This window comes from Triturus cristatus, chromosome 12 (assembly GCF_964204655.1).
Source record: "Triturus cristatus chromosome 12, aTriCri1.1, whole genome shotgun sequence".
In the NCBI taxonomy this organism is placed as follows: Eukaryota; Metazoa; Chordata; class Amphibia; order Caudata; family Salamandridae; genus Triturus; species Triturus cristatus.
The window spans coordinates 59,781,828-59,800,083 of record NC_140595.1 but is presented as its reverse complement, the minus strand read 5'-3'; the positions used below and the strand labels follow the sequence as shown (position 1 = coordinate 59,800,083).

At 45.4% G+C, this 18,256-nt stretch overlaps 1 protein-coding gene across 2 annotated transcripts in view; it reads right to left on the bottom strand.

Annotated features, from left to right (window-relative positions):
• The window catches only part of LOC146772463 (phospholipid-transporting ATPase IK-like), a 520,789-nt gene that overhangs the window by 11,999 nt on the left and 490,534 nt on the right, over positions 1 to 18,256 (bottom strand). The window lies entirely within an intron of this gene.

The following is an 18,256-nucleotide window of genomic DNA, read 5'->3' as shown; positions in this document are numbered from 1 at the left end:
TCCAGCCAGAGGGAGTCTTCAAGGTGGTTGTTGAGGATAGTTGGAACCTGCAGCAGCCCTGTAGGTGGTCTGTGATGGATAGGTGGAAAGAAATCCCTATTGAATATAAGGCTACTATCTGCCTATGTTGGTATAGTGGTTGTGGCGTGAAATGACCCCTGCCTCTTCCTCCTCGAAAGGAAGGAAAACGTCTTTGTTAGAGTCAACCCAGAGAGCAGGCGGTCTCAGTATCTGATTTAATGGACTGAAAGGCCTCACCCACATGCTTGCCGAACAGGATTTTGCCATCAATTGCATGTCTAAGATCTTTGACTGCATCTCAGGCAGAAAGATGTAGCCTTGAGATTGCCCTGGTGTTTCCACACTGCTGCCCCCCATCTGATGGAAAGTAGTAGAGGAGATATCCACTGTTGTGTCAATAATCTCCGCAGAGGCTTTCTCCCCTTCCATAAGTATCTCTCTTGTCTCTTTCTATTCGTCATCAGGGAGCTACTCGATAAATGATGACAGAAAGAACCACATTTGGCGGTCATATCTTCCTAGAATTGCAGGGTATTAGAAGCTCTGATCGCAGTCGCCGCCATGGCCGCAAACCTTTTCCCGTTGTTATTGAGTCTACGGCCTCCTTTATCGGGTAGAGCCAAGCATGGAGAAGATGGATTCTCACCCCTTCTATGTCCTGACAGCATGATAACAGAATCAGGCCTGGGATGACCAATAAGGTAAGTTGGTGCATTCTCTGGTGCCCTATATATCAAGTTTTGGCAACACTGCTCCTACCAATGCTGGAGTCTTCATTAAATTTAGTCCTTCATGCCCAATGTCATCCACAATTGGTATGGACCTCACAAAGAGTTGAGCCACATCTTTGCAGTCATAAAAGAAACATTCTGTATGCTTAGTTTGATGTGTTAAGTCTAAACGCTTTGATGCATACTCTAGCAGGTCGTGACAAACACCTATATCTGCGGGTGGAGAGTCAGCTGGAGCCAGAGTCGGTGAAGCAGGTAGAGGGGCAAAGTACTCATCCCATTCAGGATCTTCGGCCGCTGCATCAAACAGAATTTCACCCTCTTCTGGTTGATGCTCTTTGTCACTCTCAGATAGACTATCCCTTATTGTGATAGGTGGGGGAATAGGTCTGCCTTTATGAAGTGATACTGCAGGACTTCTCTGAAGAGGTGCGGAGTCAGTAGCATCCTTACATCTTGGAGTTTGCACAGCCGACAAATTAGCATCACAAAATCTTTTCCAATAATTATTGATCAATAACCATAGGTCTGTAACCAGAGACACAGGAACTTTCATCGAGGATTCTTGTAGATGGTGTTCTTCCTCTTGTTCTTTGTAGGGATAGTAATCCTCGAAAGTATCATACCTGCGGGTAACCTCTCTTATTCTATCCTGGAAAGAATATTCCCCTTGCAGGAAAGTGGTCTGACCCTGGTCAACCTCTTCCATTTCCTTGGCACTTCACGTTCAGTTGTGAAAGACTATACGCAGGGTCAAACATACCTTCATTTTCAGAGTCCTGAAACTCGAAGAGCTTTACAGGAGGAAATTGTGATTTTTTAAATATATTGGCCTAAGAGAAGATTGAATTCCTTTTGTGGAGTTAAAGATAGTCTCTTTTGTTGTCGTCGACGGGACGTTGATGCGGTCTTCGTCGACCGGATGTTGGGCGGTGACGTTGAAGATGTGACTGGCGCTATGCGGGCTGCCATCGACGGTCTCGTCGACGATGCCGTCATTAGAGCCTTTGACAAGGAGGAGGAGAAGGAGCTCGTCAAAGTTCTCGTCATCGATGTCGTTGACACTGCAGTGGTAACTGGCATTGGGGCTAACTGTATCGTCGGAGCTCTTGACAATAAAGCCGCTGTAGACTGTTTTGTCATCAACGGATCCGTAGATTGGCACATTTTTAGAGTCACTGCCTCCTTAAAGGGTGTCACAGGAAGTGATGGAGGAGCAGATGGTGATCTTTCGAGGGGGGGGAGATGCTTTAGGATGATCTTAGTCACTTGACCTCCTAGCACTTCCCTGGAATGGGATTTTGCCCTCTTATGATCTTTGGCAGATAAGGCAGAGGCCTCATTCTTACACCTTTAAGAAGATGCATGTCCTTTTTCATTGCTGTCAGAATTAGAGTTTGACTGAGCCTTTTACTTCCTCTGGAGCCAGAGCAAAAGTCTGGCCTCCCTGACTTTTACAGTCTTCACAGAAAAAATACAGCAGTACTTATATTGTTCTGGCTTGTCAAGGCCTAAAATGCCTTTTTCTGGACTCAAGACACGGCACAAAATTTGAGATGTAATCTCTCACACTGTACCGCACAAGTAACTGGAGGTTCAAGAGTCAAAGAGCTGACCGGTCAAAAGGCCAAAGTTGACTGAGCAGAGCTCAGGGAGGCTCCCTATCACACGACGTGCGGTAAGAAATCTGAGGTAGGGTGGCTCTGCGAGGAAGAGTGTTTCTGGGTGTCTGCTCTGATTAGCTGAAGTTTGGATGCTTTAAAACAAGGTCAATAGGTGAACAAATTCCATTGCTTTCAATGGGTTTTCTAAGGCCTATCTACTATTGCTTTTCGATTGCTGTTAACGTGGGACTCCCACCATGACGACGGGGTCGATTCAAGCATGTGAATTTATGAAAGATATAATACTGGAGAACCAGGAGCACTTCTTTACAATATTTCTTCTTAAGTGTAGATGTTCGCCTTTCTTCAGTAAGGCTTGGAGAGATATTTAAGACAGTAATCTTTTGCAACCTAGAAGCAGGCGATACTGACCAATCGCTTCAGAATGCATTTGAAAAAGGTATATATATATATATATATATATATATATCCCTTTTTCAAATATATATATATAGGTTCACCGACACCTGCCTCAAGTTATTATCAAGAGCTTTTATTCCGTACAAAGCAAATATATATATCAAAAAACAGAGTGTCCATGCACTGAAGCGCACTCGAGTCAGCGTTGGTTTGAGGAAACCTTTATTCAGGGAACACTGCTGCTGTCACAGAGAGTCAATAAAAGCATAGTGGAGGCGCCAGATTCACGACGCATTTCGGGCTGTTCCCTTCTTCCTGGTGAGACGCCACTGCAGCTACCCGCACCTGCATGTATTTAGTCAAATCTGCCCTCCAATGGGCCAATCAGGTAAGGTGACTTCCTCAGATGGATTCTGGGAAATGCAGTGCGGGTTAATTTTTGTGCCTCAGTATTCCTGCTGCCATAATGTTCGCATCCAGCCCTGAATGGGCCTCTCTTGACAACAGCAGTGAGCAATCATTCCAAATACGCTGCTCCTAGGAACTCGACGAATTCCAAGCCCCCTGGCCCCCTATAATCAGCAGGGTGGTGCATATATATATATGAAAGTTAACTGGATTTGCGTTATTTGACTATGTAAATCTCTTTCACAGACGCTTTTAAAAAAAGAAATACGATGAAGAAGGAGAGGAGAATGTAGGCCTATAGGCTGCAACCGTGCAGATATGCAAAGACAGACTGTGCCTATAAGGGCTCACAGCCCACAGTATCCTATCATGCCCAGCAGGTGGCACTTGCCTCAGTTCTTTTACCAAGACAGTGGAAGTGTCATGTAGGGAAAGCGAATGCTCATTAATCATGTCTGCCTCTTCCTCTAGGGAGGAGGGTGGGTTGCTTATGATTTCAATGGAGAGTCTCCTGAGAGACAACTAGGATTACAGGTAAGAAACCATTCCTTCCCTCTCAGGGGATCTCCATTGATAATCATAATCACTGAATACCGTAGCAAGCCCATCCCTCCAAACTGTGATGGAAAAGAAAAGAGATAACCCCTAGACCAGATTAAGCTCATAGATTCCTAAGAGCAGCCTGTCTTACTTGAACATCTGTTCTAGCATCTGAGTTCAAAGAATAGTGTTTGGTAAAAGTGTGAACAGATCTCCACGTATTTGCTTTACATATTTCAGTGATTGGTATATTCCTTATTGAGGCTGCTGTAGCTGCTTTCCCTGTAGTGGAATGAGCTTTAGGTGTACCGGATGGAACCTTATTTGCTTTCTGGTTGCATATTTGGATGCAAGACACTATCCATTGGGCTATAGCTTGTTTAGACTTGACTAAACCTGTACGGACCGGGCCTAGTGTAAAGAAGTGCTCCAGGACACCCACACGAGGGCGGGACTAATTAGTTCTTATGATTATCAAATGGAGATTCTCTCAGAGAGAAGTATAAGTTTCATGTTTGCCTGAGTCTGCATCAGTGCTGTTCTTTATCATGAGGTTCTGAGAACAGTAATGATAATAACAAAAACACAGAGACAACAAGAGGAGAAGTGACAAGAAAGCGAGGGAGTCATTGAAAAAGAACAAGAGAAAGGTAATAATAAAGATGAGGAAGATAAGAATAAGAGGGTAAGAAGGAGAAGGAAAAGGCACAATAAGACAAGACAGTGAATAAGAAGAGAAAGGGGAGATGAATGACAGGAGAAGAAAAGGGAGACATAAAAACCAAACGGAGAGGGAAAAGAAAGAGGAAAGGTAAGATGAAGGAGGAAATGAGAAAAGGAGGAACATGGAGAAAAATGGAGAAAAAGGAGTTGATGGAAAAAGAAGAAAGTGAAGCGAAGTAAAAGGCTGAAGAAAAGATGAGTCAAATAGAAAGAAGTGGAAGGAGACAGAAAATGGGACGAAGCAGAAGGGGATGAAAAAGAGGAAAGGTGAGAATGTGAAAAGGAGCAGACAAAAGCAGGAGGGGAAGAAGACGGAGCACAGGAACAAGAATATGAAAAAGATGGAGGGGATTCAGAAAAAGAAGATGAGTTTGAGGAAGGAAGAAGTATCAAGTGAAGCGACTCTGCAGGGGTCGATTTCCGTATCTTCTGGTGAGCCTCCGAAGTTATTTTATTACTGGTGAGAATATCCTGTTCTGAATGCTCCTCAACAAGAGGTGTTCAATCACTGCTATTTTCTTGATTATGTCTCAAATCCTTATAACCATTTTGGTCCCAAACCTCTCTGGAGTTCTCGGTAGACAGAGTGTCGTTTTCCTTCAATAAATACTTTGCAGGTCCTTTTTTGCAACTTAAATCAAAGCACTATTCTCTGATGCCTGGTAACTGGAAGGCGAACAAGCTAAATAAGATTCCCATTGAAAAATGCAACATGCATATGTCCATTAAGCTACCACACAGACTGCAGCAACTGATGCCAGGAATTGGCAAGGTGCTTCTAATCCTTCATTGAATCGCTGAGGGTAATTTTCTGATGGCAAGAGAAATAAATGGGGAACAATAGCCAATGACAACCACCATTCTTTATCATAATTTTTGTAGATTGAAGCTTGTCTTTAAAGTTGCATTAGGGATTTATTAGCTAATGTGTGAGTGGAAAGGTGTTTGCAAAATAATACAGCTCCTCAAACTGAGAACTAATTCTTCATACACTGCTGGGTTGATGATGATGGCACAGATTCTAACACCTAGGAGATTTAGCATGAACTCTGTGATTCTGACTGACCTAAAATATGAAAGGAAACTAGATTAAATTTTTTAGACAAATCACTATTCTTATGAAATGTTGTCCAGGGTCAATAACTCCAGTGGTATTGTTTATAAAAAGGTCCCTTGAAAAAGTTGAAATATCTCCTTTAGGAAAGGACATGTCCGCGAAGAAACTACTAAAAGACCTTTCCCTATTTCCTGTATGAAACAGGCTACGGAGTACTTCCAAATGTTTACTGTTAATGTTCATTTTCAAGCCTTTTAACCTTATCACAATACACATTAGGTAAAGTTTACTTTTGTGCGTAGCTTCAAAATCATGCTTCCCCTCCATCACTCAACCTACTCCAACATGAAGATTAAGCATCTTTTTATAACTTTCTTAAGCACCACATCCAACTTATTCGAGAAAGCCCCTCAAACACATCACTTTCAAAGTATGCTTTGCTGGAAATTACTTAAATAAAGTGAGACAGTGGGTTTTAAACACTGTCCATTTTTCATCATGGTAAGGTGTCGTATATCAGTTCGAAATTGCTACCTAAATTGATGTAGAATCTTAATCCGACCAATCTGTGTCTTGTTCAGTTCCGTCAAGACAATAAGCATTTATTGAAGACGTATGCACTGTGCAGGATGGAAGTCATAATTCTCCTGTATTTGTATTTGGAAAAAAGCAAACCATGGAGAACATTGTAGGAACCATTTTTGAGCACCCACATCCACTGAAAAGTGTTCTTTCTGGAACTTCAGGGGCAAAACTCTGTGAAATAGTGCTCACCGCAGAGAAAATGAAAGATGCCCTGGGTGCATACATGCATTTCATGCTGGCACAATCCAGGTCAGCAGATGCAGTGGTGGTGGAAGGAGCCAAACCACATGGGAGGGCCCTTGAGTTGAATGAGCTGGTCAATTGTGTAATTTAAAACAATTTAAACAGTTGTTGATATCCACAAGGTATTGGGAATTCCGAGAGGTGGTACAGAGGGCACATTCATTTACGTATTTTTAACTCACTGACTGTGAGAATAAAGTGGAGTGTAAGTATCAGGCTGAAAAAACTTGGAACCTCTTTTTGGTTGGATCACTGACAAAATATCGAGAAGGAGAATATCGACCTGCCAAAATATCGAGGAAAAAATATAGAATGCCAAAATATCGAATCCCTATCTACAAACAGGTAAGTACAAAAATATAGAATCCAAAATATCGTTGTAAAAAATATAGTTGGTCAAAATATCGAATTTTTAAAATGTCTTAAAAGTAATGTAAAATTAATGAAATAATACATATAATTAACTAAAACATACTTAAAAATACTTAAATAACTTTAAAATTAAGACATAATTAATGTAAGTAAAAAAAAAATGAATACATATATATTAACATAATATTAATTTAAAATATTCAATATTTTTTGCGTAGGATAGTGGGCGGGTAAAATTTACTATTACCACTCCAGTAAGTGCAATAGTAGGGAAAGCGTTGGATAGCGGGAGGGTAAAAATGACTATTCCCACTCCAGAGAGTGCAACAGTAGGGAAAGCGTTGGATAGCGGGAGGGTAAAAATGACTATTCCCACTCCAGAGAGTGCAATAATAGGGAAAGCATTGGATAGCGTAGGGGTAAAAATTACTATTCCCACTCCAGAGAGTGCAACAGTAAGGAAAGCGTTGGATAGCGGGAGGGCAAAATTTACTATTCCCACTCCAGTGAGTGCAACAGTAGGGAAAACGTCAGATGGCGTAAGGGTAAAAATTACTATTCCCACTCCAAAGAGTGCAACAGTAGGGTAAGCGTTGGATAGCGTAGGGGTAAAAATTATTATTCCCACTCCAGTGAGTGCAATGGTAGGGAAAGCGTTGGATAGTGTAGGGGTAAAAATTAATATTCCCACTCCAGTGAGTGCAATAGTAGGGAAAATAATAATTTAATATTTTATTAAAAATACATTAATTATTAATACCCAAAAAAAGTATTAAAATTAATTGCCAATCACACAATATTTAATCATTAATTAATTATAAACACCAATATTTTTTTTAAATTAATTACCTATTAATAATTAACAACCAATTAATTTTCAATACCAAAAATTAATAAAGACAAATAATACCAATTAATAATTAATTCATAATAAATTAATTATCAATATACAAAAATTATTTCAATAATTAATTATTTACAATTAGATTACTTCCCACCATATTCCTCTATAAACCCACAACCCGCTACAAATAATAAATTAATACAATTAACATAATTATCAATTAAACAATTAATATAAATTAATTACCAATTAATACAAATTATTTACCAATTAATAATTAATCAGCAACCAACTAATTTTCAATACCAATGAATAATTACTTAATAACAATTAAATTACTTCCCACCCTATTCCCCTATAAACCCACAACCCGCTACAGAAGTAAAACGCAAAATTATATTAAAAATAATTAATAATTCCTAAAAATTATTATTTAATGTACTATAATTAAATTACTACCCACCCTAATCCCCTATAAACCCACAACCCGCCACGGAATTAAATTACACAAAAATTAAATAACATAAAATTCATTACTTTAAAAATTTTCAAACATACATTCCAAAATTAATACATACTTTTAACACATATACTAACACTTAAAACACTATAAAAAAATTCGATATTTTCAACAACTATATTATGACTGTCGATATTACTTACTTCTATATTATGTAAATCGATATTTCTTACCTGATTTTCGATATTCTTCACCACTATATTTTGGCAATTCGATATTCTGTCCATTCTATATTAAAAACTCGATATTCTGTCCAGTCGATATTTTGTTTTCGATATTATGACTGTTTACCTTTTGGCTATCGACTTAAGCTGGATGCTACTCTCTTTGGCTATCGACTTAAGCTGGATGCTCCTCTCTTTGGCTATCGACTTAAGCTGTATGCTACTCTCTTCGGCTGTCGACTTAAGCTGTATGCAGCGCTCTTTGGCTCTTGACTTAAGCTGTATGCTGCTCTCTTTGGCTGTCGACTTAAACTGTATGCTGCTCTTTTTGTCTATCGATGTAAGCTGTATGCTGCTCTTTTTGTCTATCGATGTAAGCTGTATGCTTCTCTTTTTGGCTATTGACTTAAGCTGTATGCTTCTCTCTTTGGCTGTCAATTTAATCTGTATGCTACTCTGTTGCAAAGTAATCCTGTGCCCTGGGCACCCCCCAACTTTTTGCTGACTGATATTGGTGGTAACTGACTCTGACTGACCCTGGACTCTGCCTAACCAGGCCCAGGGTCAGTGCTATGCTGAAGAGAGACACATTAGAATACAGTTAAAACACCCGCATACACTAGGGTACACAATGGTATGGTGGGGTACCCCTGTGATTGGCATGACCTACCCTATAAGCCCCTAGTACATAATAGGGCAGGGGGATTGAAACTACCTAGAAGTCCCTAGTAGCCTAGGGCATGGCAGTTTAGACGCCAGCAGCTCTTTTTGTACTTGCATGTGTGCACTGATGAAGCTTGAGGCCAGTTTAAAAGCAGCCCTGGGTGCCAGGACTGCTTTTAAAAGGTAAATTGTGCCCAAACTCGACTTTGGGGTTTGGGGCACTTAAAAATGGATAACCTACAATGTTTTGGCATATTAGGCACCCCCCAGGGTCACCCCTAGGTGTCCCAGGGGTGGGGAGTCAGATATCTATAAGGTACACCCTTATAAAATGAGTTTTTATATGCCTGGGTAAAGTGAAATTTCACATTTCACTCCCCACATTGTGGTAAAGTGCTGCTCAAATTCGACTTTGCTGCTAGGAGCACTGTGGAGGGAGGATCTGCAATTTTTCTACAGATTCAGAACCCCTAAAGTCTCTCCTAGTTGCACATGGGGTGGGGTTCCTGTAGATATAACACAAGTACTTATAAAATAGGTTTCTGTAAGTCCTGGGGCTGGAAAAATGGCCCTAGTCATTTTTCCCATTGCAAATCCCGTTATATAGGTTAACATGGTAGGAAGTTATTATTATTTTTTTTTTGTAAACAAACTTTATTGGTTTATCAATTTACACCCATTAGGTACGTAGGCATGTCAATATCTTGAACATACAAATCACAAGTCCCATTGCATTCAAACACATCCCCAGTCTATGGTGAGCTCTTCCCTAGCCTCCCGGCTTTCCTCCCTCAACCCATAACTCAAAACAAAGAAATAAACAATAACCTAACCCATCCCAATTCTATGTAGTGCGTTATGCAGCAACTGTACTTTATATGCTCATCATATCCATACTGTCTCAAGTTAACCCAATAACATTCCTAACTACCCTCTCCCCTCCCTCACCTCCCCCTCCAGGCATGTCGCTTCTAGAACTGCACCTTACTGACATTAGTCTGTAAACATCATAAAAGCTGAGGTAGATTCGTGACCCAATATTGTGGACTTGTGCATGCGCATGACCCTATCCCCGCCTACCCACCGTATTGGCTGTAAGTGCTTCCGTTTTCCTTATTGTTATGAACCTTCGTGGTGTTGCTCTAGGTCTTGTCTCTTTATGAAAATATGCTTTCATCTTCGCCTGGGTGAGATAAGCCCTGTACAGAATATAGAAATGGACCAACTGAAACCTAGCGTTTCTAGTGCTCTTCCACGCCCGCGCTATTATATCCGCCCAAGCCCTATCTGGTATCTCAGCTCCCACATCCCATTTGTGCTTAAGTCCTACCAAGGGGGCCAACTTCTCCAGGGTCAATCGTTTATAGAGGCATGTGACTGCCTTATATTTCCCTGCATAGAAAAAACCACAGGAGTGTAACCCGTAGACCCAACTGAGATCAGGGTGATAACAATGTAATTGCAACAGTATCTCAGTAGGAGTTATTAAATTATTTGTAGTCGTATGTACAAGACATTACAAACACACAGAGAGAAAAAAGAGGCTGCAAGAGTTTTTTGATTAATGTGCCCGTAGGCGTCATGTATTAAGGGAAGATTAACAAATTATAACAGCACTATACGGTCCAATTACCAAAACAACCCTAAGGGAAAAAGTGTACAATGTGCTCGTGACATAAGTGTGACGGCGCAAGTGACAACGTGTATAAAACCATAGCAAGGGGCGCAACACAGTAAATACAAAGTATATACAAATTCAAGGTTCCAAGCAATAGTTTCAATTATTCATTTAAAAGTTCTCAAGGAGTAATTTTCGGGAACCAAAAAGATCAAAGAGCCCCAAAAGGATTTGGAGCTGATGGGAACAGGTCGACCGTATAGTGCTGTTATAATTTGTTAATCTTCCCTTAATACATGACGCCTACGGGCACATTCATCAAAAAACTCTTGCAGCCTCTTTTTTCTCTCTGTGTGTTTGTAATGTCTTGTACATACGACTACAAATAATTTAATAACTCCTACTGAGATACTGTTGCAATTACATTATATTTCCCTGCAGCAGTCACAACATATTGACAACCCAAAGAGGTCCAAGGCTCAGTGTAGCCCTCCTTCCAGTGCACCCGAATAGCCGCCGTTTTGCAGCGTGTAACAAAAAGTCTCCCCCTCGTAACTCAAACCGCTCCTGCAACACATGGAAGGGCAGCATAGACCCGTCCTCGTAGAGGTCCCCAATGGTAGCCAACCCTTTCTCCTCCCAGTCGCTCAGATCCCGCCATGAGCCCCCGTGCGGGAGCACCTCACACACGGCAAGTGGTATATCGGGAGCATATGGCAACGCCATACCCGCTCGTTTAACTCTCCTCCTCCAGCACTGCCTGACTGTCTTAATGTCCTCAGGCAGGTCCCCCAGCTGAATGGGAAGGTCCAAAAGGATTTGTGATAGCAACTTCAGCTCAGGCACTCATCCTATTTCCTGCTCCGGGCCCCTCAACCTCGCCATCACAAGCTGTGTCAGCCACTGTAATTGCGCAGCCAAATAATAAGTTTCGAAATCCGGATAGGGCTACCCGGCGCCTCCCAGTACCCCATAAAAAGCCGGTGATCATTGATGTAAGTTGATAGAACACGTCCGCCGGTATCCAGACCGGTAGGGTCGTAAAATAATAAAGCAAACGGGGGACAGCCACCATTTTAAGTAAAGCCACTCGGCCCGCCACCAATAGTGGCAGCGTGCTCCAAAACTCAAAACTGCTCATCAGCCCTCTTATCGCTCTAAGCACATTCCCCTCTAATAATTCCGCCCTTTCATGATAAATCTAAACCCCCAGGTACGCCAGGCATCCTTTTTCCCATCGCACTCCTGCCACTCTGCAAGTCCCCTCTGCTATTGTCTGTCGGGAATAGACAAGACTTGGACCAGTTAACTCTGAGGCCAGATACCTCTTCTAGTTCATGCAGTAGTGCCTTTGCCCCCTCTAGTGCACGCTCCGTATCCACCAGAAATATGAGTAAATCATCCGCATACAAGGCAATATGGTGGGTCTGGTCCCTCACTTGTAGGCGCCGATAATACCCCCCAGTTCTAGCCTTCGCTGACCAAGGTTCCATAGCCAATGCGAATAGGAACGGGGACAACGGGCATCCCTGCCTCGTACCCCGGCTCACTTCGCACGCCTCAGATATCACCCCGCCCGTCCTAACTCGTGCCGTGGATGACTGATACAATAACGCCGTCCATGCGGTAAACGCGTCTCCCAATCCGAAGCCCGCCATGACATGGAACAGATACGGCCATTCTAAACTATCGAATGCCTTTTCTATATCAACGGCAAACACTGCGGCAGTATCTTTCGCATAAGTGTCCGATTCAAGCACTGGCAGTAAGCGCCGGATATTTAAGCCCGTTTTTCAGGCCGGAAAAAAGCCAGCTTGGTCACGATGAATCAAGGTCGGCATGTGTGGCAATAGCCGAGTGGCCAAAATGAGACTTAGTATCTTGTAATTCGTGTTAAGCATGGAGAGCGGGCGATACGCTGCTCTATCCCACACTGGCTTTCCTGGCTTAAGTAGCGGGATAATAACCGCTTCCCTCGTGGAGGTCGGGAGGTGGCCCAGGCATCTGGCCTCGTTATATAATGCCACTAAGTGCGGAGCTAGGAGTTCACAGTAGGTTAGATAAAATTCAATCGAGAGGCCGTCTGACCCCGGTGTCTTGTTCCGTGCCATGTGTTAAATTGCCGCCCGCACCTCTCTCAATTCAATATCTCCTCCCAATACCTCCGCCTGCTCATCGCCCAAAACTCATAGGACAACCTGTTGATGCCCTCTTGAGTAAAACAGGCTTCCCCCTTATCATCCCTGGTCTCTAATATCGGTGTCCCTCTGCGTGACGGGCTAGCTAACCATGCCAACAATGATTCCGATTTGTCCCCCTCCACATGGGTCCGGGCAAGATAAGCTTTATAGTCAAAGCAGCGCAAGCGCTCTACCTGTCCTGCTACCCCTTCTTTTGCCTCCAGCAGCTCTGCTTGTTTGTCAGGTCTCCCAGGCCGGTCCCTTTTCACCTCTCTCAGCCGCCGTTCCACTTCTGTTACTTCTGTTAACAGTACCTTCCTCACCCCAACTGTATCAGCAATACAGCGGCCCCGGATCACCACCTTAAAGGCATCGCATTCCACGAGGGGCGAAAAAGCAGTTCCTCAGTTATCCTCAAAACATTGCGTGATAGCTTCTCCCACAACCTCGCGGTATACCTGGTCCTCCAACGCCTCAGGGCGCAGGCGCCAGGTCGGTATCCTAGCCCGGACTGGCGACCACTGCATCCAAAGCAAGACAGGGTTAAGGTCAGAAAGAGTCCTAGCCAAATATTTACTCCCCTGCACTCCTGCATGTATGTCCGGTGTACATAATAACGCATCCAACCACACATGAAGGTCATGTAGGGCAGAAAAATATGAATAACCGCCTTCCTCCGTGTGTTGAGCCCTCCAAGTGTCCACTAAGTCTCACTTTTGCTGCCAATTACGCCTCACCTCTGCAATCTTGTGTGTGGGGGCAGTGGATAGCGGGGGCGTGAGCGATCCAATAAAATGTCTGAGACGCAGTTAAAGTCCCCCCCCCCCCCAATAACACCGAACCTGTGAGATAAGGAGCCAGTTTCCCAGATAAATGCGAGAGAAATTACAGCTGTTCCGTGTTAGGCGCATAAATGCTCCCTAGTGCTATATCTCGCCCATCCAGTTTCCCGAGGACCAATTACATACCGCCCTTCTGGGTCTATAAGCTTCTCCCTGCATAGAAAGGGCACCCCCGCTCTGACCCAAATTAACACCCCTCGGGCAAAAGCAGAGTAGGTTGTGTAAAACAATTGACCTTGCCACCTTCGCTGTAATGCTGCACCCTCCTGCGCCTGTAGGTGTGTTTCCTGTAAGAACGCTATGTGCACTCCTCTCCACACCAGGTAGGCATGCAGCTTCTGACGGCGCCACATAGAGTGCATAACCCGCACATTCCATGATAAACACTTCAAGTTATTGGTCGATCCCATCCCCGCCATACAAAACAATCAGTACTAGAAGCAAATGTGATGACATGCCTGGCCCCAACCCTCCACGAAACTAAAGAACATTCCCAACTCCCCCACCCAAGTACAGCTACTCTGAAACTGGTATCCATCCAAACCCCAAAAAGAAACACACAAATTCCTCTGTCAGCTACAGAGGAGCTGGAGCACGCAGCTGGCTTGGATCCCTGCCCTCCATGCGCCACAGACCCCTCGCAAAAAAAAGCCTCCCCAGCCCAATCTCAGCAACCCCTTATGGTCAATAAACAAACAAGGTTTTACAGTTCATTCTCGACAGTCCATCTTCTCATCCAATGAAGCCATCCGCCGTCTGTGGTGTCAACTCTGGCATACGTCCCCCGCTACTCATTGAAGTGTCCGAGCCAGTACCCGCTGAGTTCCCGGTTGTCCCTGCTCCTTCAGTCGACACAACAGCTCGATCTTGCGCCAGTGCCACCACTCCCTGCAGGGCTTCCGCTCTCTCCCGTGCCATCTGTGAGTCCGTGGGCTTCTTCCAGGTCCTATTGCGTGGCCGTCTGCGCGGGCCCCTCAGTCCACTGTTCCCAGCCCGTATTCCCTCTGGATTCTCACCTCTCTGTGCCTCCTTTCTCTAGGACTCCAGCCAGTCCCATGCCTCACCCAGAGAGTCCATGTAATGCTTGGTGCCATCATGGATTATGCGCAGCCGCGCTGGGAACATCAAAGAGTACTGAAGGCCCTCATCTTGAAGCGCCTTTTTCGCTGCCAAGTAGGAGGCCCGTTTGCGCTGCACCTCCAACGTGTAGTCGGGAAACAACATGACCTTGGCATTGTCTACAGCAAAGGGCCACCCCATTCGTGCTTTCTGTAGGAGCAAATCCCGGTCCCGAAAATGCAGAAGGCGAGCCACCACCGGTCACGGCAGTCTTCAAGGAGCCTGCGGCTTAGCCGGCACTCTGTGTGCTCTTTCAAGTGTATAAAAGGCCGTGAGACCCTCCGGGGCTATGACTGTTCAAAACCAATCCCCCAGAAAGGCCACCATGTCGTCTCCTTCTGCCCCCTCATGCAAACCCACCACTCGGACATTGTTCCTGCGATTGCGCCCCTCCGCGTCCTCGGCTCTGCGTTCAAGCACATTTACTCTGTCCGTCAAAGCCTTCAGCTGCTGTGTCACTTCGAGTTGTGTATGTGCCTATTCCACGATGGCAGTTTCATTCTTCTTTACCTTCTCTGACAATTTCTTATGTTCATATTGTTGTAGATCAAGCCCTACAGCCACCGAGCTCATGTCTTGGTGGAGCGTTGCTTTAGTGTCTGCTATTGCCTCAAGTATTTGTTGAAATTGCGCTTGCATCCGTTCATCGGGGGCGGCTGGGACTGAGATGCAGGTTCATCGTCCTGTTCCAGGGGTGCACCCGCTCCCCGGCCCTTGGGTTTGCCCATGCTGGTCGCGATCTGCTCCGCTCTCCCCCCGGTTTCACATAGCGCTGGCCCCACTCGCTCACTGGTGTCGCCCAGCCTCCGACCTCCATGCGCCAGCCACAGCAGGTGGCGTCACGCCCCCTGAGTTCAATGTCCGTGCCTTCTGTTAGGGTTGATCACCCCCGGGTCTTCGCCTTTTGAGTAACCCGAGATCAGGGGATTACTCGGTCCGTTCTTCACCCCCTGTGGTCATTATTGGGCCCTCGACGGGGGATCATGCCAAAGGGGGTCACCCACGACAGTGGCTCACAGTCAGAGGTCCGCTCTCCAACTATTAGCAGTGGGTCTCCAGTTCGGGGAAAACTAAGCTGCTCAGCCACTCCTCACGGTGCTCCAAGGCCTCTCCAGCAGTACTCTCCATGCGTGCTCTTTAGGCCTCCACACCAGCACCACAATGCCGCGGGTTACCTCTTCCCTCCACTGCGCCGTCCCGCGTCTGCTCTCCCACTCGGGTCCACCCCTGTCGAGCCGCACAACCATAGGGCCCAGCGCAGCGGGCGCCAGCCCGTCCAGCTACCCCTCAAAGTGCTCCAGGAACGACATGGTCATCTGTATATGTCTCTCAGTGTCCCTCAAAACCAACAGACGGGCAGTGCCCAAGCATCTTCATTCTACTACTCCGGCCATCTGCTGCACCACTGCTGGGCCCTCTTCTCAAGGCGACCTGCTCCTGACTCACCGCTCGGTCTGATGATCTCTCGGCTGTCCCAGGCCTCCAGTGGGTCCGCCACTGTGCCTATCAGGCCCACAATGCTGTGATGCACGGCAGAATCACTCACCTCCAAAGCAGCAGATCAGTCCGGCGTCGGCCCCCTGCTCAATATAGCGCCAGCCGATCGGCACCACAGAGCGCCGCTATAGGTGGCTCCGCTTTAATTCTGATTCCCGGAACAATGCCTGTACGTGGCAAGGTGCCGCTTCAGCTGTGCAGCATCCCCACAGGCGCCGCCATTGTGTGCAGGCATGCGTCGTCAGGGCAGTGTCCCCTCCGTGCCATCTTCAAGCTCCTAGCGATTCTCCGTTCGGCGCTCACTCCGGGAGCCCCACAGCAATTCCAGGCCCCTCGCGGCCCAGCGACGGCACCACCCCGGACTCCGATGCCACCTTGCAGGCCGGGGTCCGCCCGCTCTCAGAGTGACGGAGCAGTCCCGCGCCGGCTCCCCGAATCCTTACCGATCGGCACTACAGGGCACTGCTCGCCCAGGCGACCACCCGCTTCCACCTCCGGGGCAACCGCTGTCCGTATCGGGGCACTCACAGCTCAGCCGCGCAGCTACATTTCAATCGCCGCCATCTGAAAACTACAACCCTGTGGATTACCTTGCTGAAATAGAACTAAAGAGTGGAATCCCTGAAAGCTACAGGTTAAAAGAGTTCATCCGGAACATCACCAACTAAATCTATAGCTTGGAGAACCATCAGTGGATTTGTAAGGGTTTCGTACCATTGGATTGTGGGAACTGAATTCCTCAACTTTAAAGAACCATCTTGGAGCTTCCAGACCCTTGGAGTGAGTTTGAAACACTTTGGGACCCCTTGAGGAACTTCAGGAAGAAGTTCAAGAAGTTTGGAGAACTTTAGAGCAACTTTGAAAAAAAAGCACCATTAAGGGACCAACTCAACCTGGCCAGCCAGGCTGCCTGCCTTCAACCGCAAGCCGGCCAAGCCAACCAGGTTCGTCCCGCTAAAAGCTCCATGGGTCCAACTTTCAGAGTTTGACCGGGTCTAGAAGAAAACTGAAGCCGGCGAACCCTCACTGGATCTGGCTACATGAGGAGCATCGAGAGACCTCGTGAGAAAAAGCTCCAGAAAAGTTTCTAAGTGCGCTCGTAGAAAAGGTGACCGGGAGCAACCACAAGAGCCAAGCCGCCTGCCTTCCATCGCGTGTCGGCCTGGATTCCTGGGTTGCCCCACTGAAACGTTAATGGAAAATTTTCTACGTCCGCTCCAGGGAAGTTGACCGGGACCTCGTCACAAGTCAATTCGTAGAACCCTCACCGAATCGGGACTGGCTGGGAGTTTCGAGGAGCCTCGAGGAGAAAAGCTCCAGAAAAGTTTCTAAGTGTGAAGGTAGAAACTGAGACCAGGACCTGCCGCAAGCTGTAGCTGCCCAGGGCTCCATTGCGGTCGGCCTGAAACTTTGACTTTGCCCCGGTCTATAGCGAGCAAGTATCACAATATGGTGCTATAATCTTCTAAGGGCTATATTTTATTAAATCTTTGAAAATTCATATCTCCGGTTCCCTACATGGGATTTTTGTCGTTTTGGTGTCATTTGAAAGATAAACATATTTCCTACTTTTATATATTGGTGTTGGATTTCTATTATGTGTTGTGTCTTAATTATTTACTGAAATTGTGTTTTGAAATGCTTTACATACCTGTCTTTGAAGTTAAGCCTGTCTGCTCGCAGCCACGCTACCAAGGGTTGTGCATAGGAATAATTTGCTAAAACCTATGCTGAGTCCTATCATGTGTTAGTGGCCTTATTGCCAGTGGCAGACCTACATTTGCCCCTACCAATAACCCACTTTCCAACATACTCTTTTTGTCTATCGATGTAAGCTGTATGCTGTTCTTTTTGTTCATCGAGGTAAGCTGTATGGTGCTCTTTTTGTCTATCGATGTAAGCTGTAGGGTGCTCTTTTTGTCTATCGACGTAATCTGTATGGTGCTCTTTTTGTCTATCGACGTAAGCTGTATGCTGCTCTTTTTGGCTATTGATTTAAGACTTATGCTTCTCTCTTTGGATACCGACTTAAGCTATATGCTACTCTTTTTGGCTATTGACTTAAGACGTATGCTTCTCTCTTTGGCTACCGACTAAAGCTGTAT